Here is a 9,736-nt window from a genome sequence, read left to right as displayed (position 1 = left end):
TAGAGAGTCACAGAGATTCAGAGAGACTGAGCCCTGGAAAAACAGAATGAAGACAAGAGAGGATGCTGAGCCCCAGTCCTGACCTTTAGAGGCAGAGAAGTAGTTGGCTCAGTTTCTGTGATGGCAGTGAGAGAAGAGATGAGAGGAGGAGGAGTGGGAAATAGAGGTGGGGAGGCATGACTGAGCTTAAGACTACTCTGCTCAGGGCAGGGGGAGGGGAGGAGGCCTGAGGGAATCTTGTGGATCAATCCTGAGAGAAGACAGGGTGGAGGAGCATGGAACCTTGAGGAGTCTGACCCCTGATTCCATGGCTTCATTTACCAAGATTGACAAGAAGCCAGAGAGACAGAGTGCCTTAGATGGTGTTTTTTCTCCTCCTCTACCCTCCGGGACCAGGACAGTGGCATCTGTTGGAGTGACCCTCTTTGCTGGTGACACAAGAGGCTCTAGACCTCACTCCTTAAGCACAGTAAGTCCTGAGGCTTCCAGCCAATTGGGGGCTCCAGAGTGCCCAGAGCTTTAGGCCTGGAGTCAGAAAACCTTCAGCTCAAATCCAATCTGAGTCATTCGGTAGCTTTCAGACCTAGTGTCAGTCCCTGAATGCCTGCCTCAGTTTCCAGCGCTGTAGAATTGGCATAATGAAAGTGCCCGGGGGCAACTAGGTGGTACAGTGGATAGAGCACTGGCCCTGGAGTCAGGAGGACCTGAGTTCAAATCCAGCCTCAGACACTTGACATTAGCTGTGTGATCCTGGGCAAGTCACTTAACCCCCATTGCCCCGCAAAAAAAATAAAATAAAAATAAAAATAAAGTAGAAAGTACCCACCTCCTAGGGACATTGTGAGAATGCAATAAGATACATAAAGATACTTTATGCAATAAGATACTTAGCGTAGCGTCTGGCATCTATTAGGCTCCTAATCAATATTTATTCATCACTTAAATTCAGACCCTAGGTACCAACGGAAGGCATGGGGGGGAGTCCTGGCTCCCCTCACAGAGAAGTGGGAGGAGGGCAGTTGGGTCGGAGAGCTCACTTCATGGGCTCCCCTGTCCGAGCATCTTCTTGTCATGAGAATGCTGTCTCCCGGGTGTGGCTGTGGCGGGTGTCCCTTCTCCCACTCTCCAACTCGTGCTCGTCGGCCAGGGCCCTCTGCAGGACCACCCTGAGGGGCTCCCTCCCGATTCTAGGCCATCGGCTGCCCAGCAAGAAGTAAATGAAAGGGTTTGCGCTGCTGTTCACACAGGCCAGAAGCGAAGGGAGCCAATAAGGCATGAAAGCTAAGCGCAGGGACCTCATTTCACCTTCGACCCCCCAAAGCAGGCCGCAGATCAGGAACACCAGGACCATGAGCAGGACCAGGAGGCAGAGCCTGGGGAGTTGCGGGCGCTGGGAGCTGCACAGGACCCTCAGTAGCAGAGTCAGGCTGGACACGCCCAGCACTGGGGTGAGGTGGATTAACCACACGACCCCGACGTCAGAGAGGGTGAAACAAGCAAACGGATTTCTTATGGAATTGCAAAAGACTAAATCCGCTAGCCAGAAGAAGCCAGGCAGAGCCCAGAGGACGGCGCACACCACCGCTGCAGACGTGAGCTTGGGGCGGTCGTGTAGGTACCAGGAGGGGAAGAGCACCGCTAGACAGCGCTCGGTGCTGATCGCAGTCCGGAGGCTCAGGCCCACAGTGTAGGCTAAGGATGCGGCGTTTAACAGAACCTCGAAAATATAACGAAAATATCCAACAAATCTCCCTATACCAATGGAAAAAAAAAACTGCAAAGGAAGAGGGCGTCGGCCCCGGCCAGGTTGAGGATATAGACGGAGAAGGGATTCCTGGGGATGCGGAAGCCCAGGAGCCACAGGACAATGCTGTTCCCCACCAACCCAACCAGGGCAACGACCAGATCGAGGATCCGCATCCAGTAGGATAAGAAAAATTCTTCATTTGCCCCTGAAACATAACTCTGATTTCCTCTGCTCTTCCTTGTGAAGTTATTAATATATTCCGGCTCCCAATGTGTGAGGGACACGGCCATGGTGATTGGTCTCAGCCTCAGGAAGTCCTGCTCCTCTCAGACGCCCTGGGGACAGAAGTCAGTGCATCAGGGACTTTGCCAGAGAAGGCAGTGCATCAGGGACTTTGCCAGAGATTTAATCCCTTCCCCCTTTTCAGGAGTTAGAGCCTCCTCTTTGCCACTCCCTCCAGTGGGCTTTTAGGTGTCGCCACAGCTCACAGAGCATTGAGCTGGAGTAAGAAATGATTTTAAATATAGCCTCAGACACTTACTGTATGACCCTGGACAAGTCACTTAACATCTGTCTGCCTCAGGATCCTCAACTGTAAAATGAGGCTAAAAGAGCACTTCCCTCACAGGGTTCTTCCAAGGATCAAATAAGGTAATATTTATAAAGTGTTTAACACAGTAGGTGCTTAATAAAGCAGGTTCCATTCTCCCCTTTCCCCTTTCTCCTGTCATGTTGTCACAGTGTGACAAATGAGCCTCCTACAGATGACTAGGGTTACACTGGCCTCTCCTCTTGTCCCTGACCAGGCTCCAACCTACTCTTCATTTCCTCTCTTTTCTTTCTTTAGACTAGAGAGGAGTAAATGAGGGCTTGGCTTCCTTCTATGACCCATGTGGAAAGGCTTAAAAGTGGGCTGAACCACTTAATTAACCAGAAATTTCCTCATGCATTTATGGATGTATATATGTATGCATTTATTGTTCATTTATTTATTCACTCATAAATTCACTTATTCGTATTTTAAAATATGTATTGATAATTTTTCATTCTTATTGGTCAATATCATGCCCCCAATCTAGAGTCCATATTTTTTTTAAATCAATGAATAAAATTGAAAGAGAAAAATGCTTCAGAACAACTATGAATCATATGAACCAAATCCAATAGTATACACATGACTGACTCTGATAGTCACCTACCTCTGCAAAGGAGGGAAGGAAGCCAAATAATTACTTTATTGTTTTGTTTGTGAGATACTGAGAGTAAAATAATTTCCAGCACCAGTATTGGTGATGGCAATACCAAGAAAATGAAATCGTCTCTCCTGAAGTAGGTGATGCTCTACAGTGGATGGGCAGAAAGGAGAATCCTATAGCACTAGGAAGTCAATTTATGCAAAACCAGTTAATTCACCAGCACAGAATAGGAGCAACTGCAGGTGTCAGATTGTTGTTGCTTTTTTAATTGCTTCAGGTCATCTTTATTGAAACATGATGTTTTTAGGGACAATGGAGTATGATAGAGTGGGGGTATTTCTCTGGACTAAGAAAATGAGATGAATCAAGGAAACAAAGTAACCGTTCACATCAGGCCAGAGGCTTAGGAGGAGAGAGTAGGGACAAGAATATTGGCACCCTATGTCAGTAGGAATCACTAAAGGATCCAAAGCAAGACTGCCCCTCACTGATGAAGACCATGTTGAAAAAAAATTTTCCATGTATTTTGGAAATTTTTAATAAAATATGTAACATATGTATGAAAAAGGAGAAAAAGACATCCTAAAAGGAAACTCCCCAAATCTCTTAGAACCAGAACTAATAACAAAATGGAAATAGTAAAAAAACCAACCACAAAACACACACACACACACACACACACACACACACAACCACTGGTCACCTCAGGAGAGAAACCTCCAAATGAAAAATGACAGGAACATTATGGCCAAAATCAGAAATTCCCAGTCAAAAGCGGGGAATTTGCTATAAAAACCAAGAAAGAAAGAATTCAAATAGTGAAAAGTCACAATTAGGATCACACATAATTTACAAGCGGAGAATAAATAATATATGCCAGAACACAGATGGTATAGGTGTACAGTTATAAATACCTTACTCAGTAGAAATCAATATAATCCTGCAGGGGGAAAGAGGCATATAATGAAATAGAGGATTTCCAAACAATCGTGATGAAAATCCCAGGGTCATGTAGAACTCAGGAGTTAAAAGAAACATTAGAAGGTAAACAGAAATGAAGAATGATTTAAAAAAATAACTAACAAAGGTGAACTGCTCCCATTCTATTATGTAGAGATGGTACAGGTGTCCCTTGTGAACCTAACATTATCGGCAAACATGGAAGGAGTCTAATAAGCAAAAGAGGGTTTCATTTCTTAATTTCTTAATGATCAAAAGGAAAGAATGGAAAGGTGGGGGGAATCCACTGGTTCTGGGGAAGGAAGGAAGTATATGGAAAACTTTCTCCAAAAATCAGGGTGTGAAAGTGGATATGTAGAAAAACAAGGTGTAGGTGGTGGTGAGGAATAGTAGACACTTGAACCTTGCTCTCATCTGAACAGATCAAAATAGAGAAGAACACACACATTAAGACACACAATTAGTTACAGAAATAGATTTCATTCAACAGGGAAATAAATGGGAAAAGGAAGAATGGAGAAGGGAAAATTAAAGGGAGAGTAGTTTAAGGAAGTTATTAGTTCTCAGCAAAATGAATGCTAAGGCCGGACAAAAAGAAATTATAGTTCTTTTTCACATGGCAAAGAAAGGGAATCTGACAGGGTTTCCATAAATTGAGGAATAGTTGAACAAGCTATGTTATAAATGTAATGAAATCCTGTTTTACAGTTGTAAAAATGAGAAAGAAGATATTTTCTGGAAAACTTGGAAAGACTTGTATAAATTGTTGCAGAGAGAAATAACCAGAATCAGAATTATTTATACAATGACAACAATATGGTACCAAAAATATTTCAAAAGTAATCAGTATAATGAACAACCAGGCATACAGAAGATCAGAGATGAAACTTGCTCTTCACTTCCTAATAGAGAGTTGAAGGGCACAGTGCATATGTATATATACATGCATAGAGAATTATATATGTATATGTGTTTGTATTTAGATACAAACATATGTTGTATAATATATGTATATTTATTTATATAGGTATATGTATATCTCTATCTATCCATTTATCTGTCTGAATATTAAATGTAGAAATAAGTTTAGCTCAATGCCACCTGATTGTGAGAGGGACTTTGATTTTCTTTTTTCTCAATTGAAGGGTTGTGGTAGAGGGAGAAAGGGAAGATTTTTGCTGATTGAAAAAAAAAAGAAAAGTAAGGAGGTTGTGACAAATAGGAAACATAATGAGATCTTGGGCTACATTAATAGAGGGAGGGGGGCAGTTAGGTGGCACAGTGAATAAAGTACCAGCCCTGGATTCAGGAGGACCTGAGTTCAAATCTGGCCTCAGACACTTGACACTTATTAGCTGTGTGACTCTAGGCAAGTCACTTAACCCTCATTGCCCCAACCAAAATAAAAATAGAGGGAGAGGTCGCAAGAACAAGGAGGTGATGATCCCCCTTCACTCACCTCTGCTCAGGTCACCATGAGAGGCTGTAGTCCTTTCTATATACCATATTTCAGGGAGGATGGTAAGAAAGTAAAATATTCAGCAGAAGATAACTAACATATAATGGGCCCTATGTCAATGGCAGATGCATATCCACTGAAGAAAATGGGGAGGAGACTCAGGGAAGATGCAATAACTGTCTCTAAGGATTTCACATGGTGAATTAGGGTTTCTTAGGCTATGATCAGATGATTAATTATCAGATACCTTAAAGAGGGAATTCTTTTTCAGACATGGATTGGAACAGTCATTAAAGTCATTTCAACATCTGAAATCCTATAGTACTGTTATAACTTTGTCTCAATGGTCCAGAGTAGACTCAGGGGTTGCCCAATGTGTACTTTAAGTGGAAACTCTCTGGAAAAATTCTGCCTTTTATGTCTTCCAGGGTGGTATGAGCCCCAAAGAAAATGATTTCCCCCAAAGAATAACATTTTTTTCCTCTCCTACCTCTCCCCAGCCTCTCTTTGATATTCTAGCCTGTCTCAGACAAACAGAATGGCAGGAATGGCCCAGAGGGCTCCAAGTGGCTGTGAGTTTATTCAGCCTCTTTGAACACTCTTAAGGATTAAATACAGGATTCAGTTCCTTCCTGGACAGAAAATGAGGACCTTTAAGATCTCCATAATCACTGCTTCATCACATTCTTCTACCTACCTGTTCTTTCTCCTAAACCAAGGCTGGGGACCACTTGTGGAAACCCTCTTGGAACCTGGTGTAGAGTAGAGCAGAGCAGACAGTAGCATGAAATACCTCCCTGTGCAATGTAAAGGACAGGAGAAGGAGTTGAGTCACTTTCTCTGAGGGTTTAGTGTTTAGGGGCCCAGGGATCCTCCTTCCTCCCCCCAATTTGTAGCCTTTCTAGTTTGTTCTCATTTAGGTTGTTGTATTTGTGTCACTTGAGTTTCTTAATGTGCTCTGTTTTCTTTAAGTATTTGATATAAATCATAAAGAACCTATGCAAAGTAGTTGTTCCTGGTGCCCTACATTTGATTCTTTCCATCACGTTGATCAAAGGATTAATGATCATTTTTTCCAGGCAATTCAATCAGTTTTCAAATCTTCTATCAGTGTAATAAATGATGCTGCTGTCCATCATAAAAGCCAATAGTAAACAATACTTTGTAAAAATATAAGTGAAACTTGTGTTCAGAGTATCAATGCCCATCCTCTTCAAGGGTTACATACCTTGGGATATATGTGTTGATATGTAGCTATTCTCCCTTTTCTCTTGTCTTTTCTTACCTACCCTCAACCTAACAAGTTTAACTGGGTCACTCGTACCATGGGAAAATTAAGGCAGATATTTACAGGAATCTGTCTGGGAAGCAGATGGGGGAGAGAATGTCTTTTGTTTTAGGTACTTTCCACCTTGGGACCCAACGCCTTGATGTTCTTAGTCTTCAAAAACATCTGAACCACGTGAAAGTGTCTTTCTGCTCAGTACTTAACTTCCAGTGCTCACTATCGTTTATTAGACCAACCCTCTTCTCTTTTCTCCTCAAACATAACATTTGTAAACTCATTCAAATTATATTGAACTACAAAGGAGAGCTTGATGTTGGTCTCCACTTAACGTGGCTAGCAGTTGTTCAGCTTTTTAAATCAATTTTGTAAACCTTATCAGCCTGGGGATTCCTGGGCTCTAGAGATAAGAGAAGTTAGTTCTTCACTCATCTGCATTCTGTATTAGTTAGCTAATCAATTAGCCATTAGTAAGCCACTATTGTGCCAGCACTACTCTGTGTGCATGTGGTAAGCTATACAGATACAAAGAAACACACACACATGCACAGAATTCCTGCTCTCAAGGAGATCACAATACAATGGAGCAGCCCAAGTCCAATCACATAAGAACAAAAATTCTATAGGCAGGATAAATTAGGAGTAGCCACAGTGGGAAGATGGGAAGGGAAACAGAAAGGCAGAATGACAAAGGGGAACTGGGAAAGGATTCTTGCAGAAAATAAGACCAGCTGAGACTTGATGGAAGAACAAATAGAGATAAGATAATGGGCACATAGAAACAATATATGACAAATGAATAGATATGTGATATATGGTCAAAAGAGAAGTTGAGGGGGCAGCTAGGTGGCACAGTGGATAAAGCACCAGCCCTGGATTCAAGAGGACCTGAGTTCAAATCCGGCCTCAGACACTTGACACTTACTAGCTGTGTGACCCTGGGCAAGTCACTTAACCCTCATTGCCCCACCCAAAAAAAGAAAAAAGAGAGAAGTTGAAGATGAAAACTCAACAAGAATAGGGAAGTTCAGAAGATAATAGGGTTTATGTGAGGACAAGAGCATTAGTTCTCTATTAGACATGCTGATTTTGAGATACCTATGGGACATTCAGTTCAAAATCTTAAAAAACAATTTGTTGAAGAGGGAATATCAAGAAAGAAGTTAAACCTATATGTGTGTATACACACATGTATACATGCACACACTTGTGTGTACACAGAGATATATATATGTGTATATATAAAGAAAAATGAAAAATACATAGTGTAGATATATGTATATATACATATATAAACTCATGTGTGTGGGGATGGGTTTGGAAGGAAATGGAAATAAAGGGATATGGAAGATCACATTTGAGTAATGGCAATGTGGGGTTCAGAATCATTGGGATGGAATTGGTTTGATGGAGTGGATGCGTGCTAGTCATTGACAAATTTGCTTCTTTAGTTTAAAGGTACCTTAAAGAAAGGATTTTCTTGTCTCTTGTGTTTCCCATCCAGACTCTTAGAAATATCTGTCTTCTCTTTACCATAGGTAGTGAGTCCATTTGTGACAGTGACCCAGGGTTATATGTAAATTGTAGGCTACTAGAGTATTTACACATTTGCTTTAATATATTAGTGCTATGATTCCTTTTTTGTCTTTTTTCTTAGTGCTTATATTTAAAGGATGATATGAAGACCTAAAAATGATTAGCTTGTCAGAAAACTATCACACTTTGTATTAGTGCATTATATATTGAGTGGAAGGTTGCAGAGAGGCACGTCAAGTTAAATGGGAGCTCAAGAGCTGCAGAAGTGATTAAAGGACTTATATTTCATCTCAAAAGGTGCAACCCTAGAACCCTGAGAGTTCCAGCACAACCACATGGTTCTGTTCTATTGCCGGGGATTTGGAGCTGTGCATCATCATTGTCCACAGCTGTGTCTCTTCAGGTTAGTGGCCCTAATGCTTAAGGTATCTGGATGCAACTGGAAGGGGCATAGAAGAGGTGGCACCCTGGAGGTTGCCAGGGCAGGGGAAAGGAAAGCCCTGCAGAGTTCTAGGTTTCTACAGAAGAACCTGCCATCCCGGTGACTTTCATGTTCAAACTTCCCTTTCTGGTGATCACTCATATGTGTCTCCCCCATTAAAATGTAAGCTGTGGTGTCCAATCAGGATGGAGCTCACAGCAGTGCAGTCCAGGTGACCTCTAAGCCAGGCAAATATAAATCAGCTCCAAAGCCCTTTCTGATTTTCCTCCTCAAGACAGAGGTGGCAGCCGAGAGCAGCAGATTTTTAGGAAACAACTTCCCTTATGTTACTTCTAGGCACCTGACCTAGGGGCCATCTCCACTCATCCTGATCTGTATCTTACCACTGGACCCAGATGGCTCTGAAGCAGAGCCCTCCCTCACTTAAATCCAATTCACTGCAAGTCATGATATCACCCTATGTCCTGGTCCTCTTCAGTAACAAAGGGCAAACAACAAGGCGAGTGACCTGCAACAGCTGTTTCTGAATCTCTTACTCAATAACATCAATGTCCCTTCCCATCAATCAGAAATCACTGGGTTGAAGCCTTCTCCCAGCTCTCAATGCCTAAGGCCCAGATTTCCAGTGCCCAACCCCCAATTCTTCTACAGGTTTTCATCTCCCAAGTTCTCATTCTTTAATGACTTTCAATGACAGCCTGCTAACTGTTTGTGAACCAACTCTCTCAACTCCCCAAATCTACTCTAGCTCATCAATAGTCCTCTGGGAATCTTGTGTCACAAAATCATGGCATGTTTCTCATAGCTTTCAGTTTTATCCTCTCTAACCATGAAATGCACTTATGCAGATAACCTGAGGTACCTTAATCCTTTGCAGGTCTGCAGGCTCCAATGTGCTCCAGTAACCCTGATGTCCTTGGAATTATGTTAGTTTACAATCATAATTCTCTAGTGTGTGATATTTAAAATAATATCTTCACCTCTTTATAGCAAAGCCAATATAATATTCCCTCAAAAGTGAAGCTTCAGTTGTTCTCCAGGTAATATGTGTGTGTGCATATGTGCATGTACATATGTACATATGTATGTGTGTATATTATATATGTATATA

The 9,736-nt window shown here is 42.0% G+C and overlaps 1 pseudogene; it reads right to left on the bottom strand.

Moving 5' to 3' along the window:
• Window positions 1–1,069: 1,069 nt before the first annotated feature.
• LOC122731768 lies at window positions 1,070–2,037 on the bottom strand (annotated as a pseudogene).
• Between the last annotated feature and the right edge of the window lie 7,699 nt (window positions 2,038–9,736).

This window comes from Dromiciops gliroides, chromosome 6 (genome assembly GCF_019393635.1).
Source record: "Dromiciops gliroides isolate mDroGli1 chromosome 6, mDroGli1.pri, whole genome shotgun sequence".
Classification (NCBI taxonomy): Eukaryota; Metazoa; Chordata; class Mammalia; order Microbiotheria; family Microbiotheriidae; genus Dromiciops; species Dromiciops gliroides.
The sequence above is the reverse complement of the archived record's forward strand: the minus strand, read 5'-3'. Positions and strand labels throughout refer to the sequence as shown.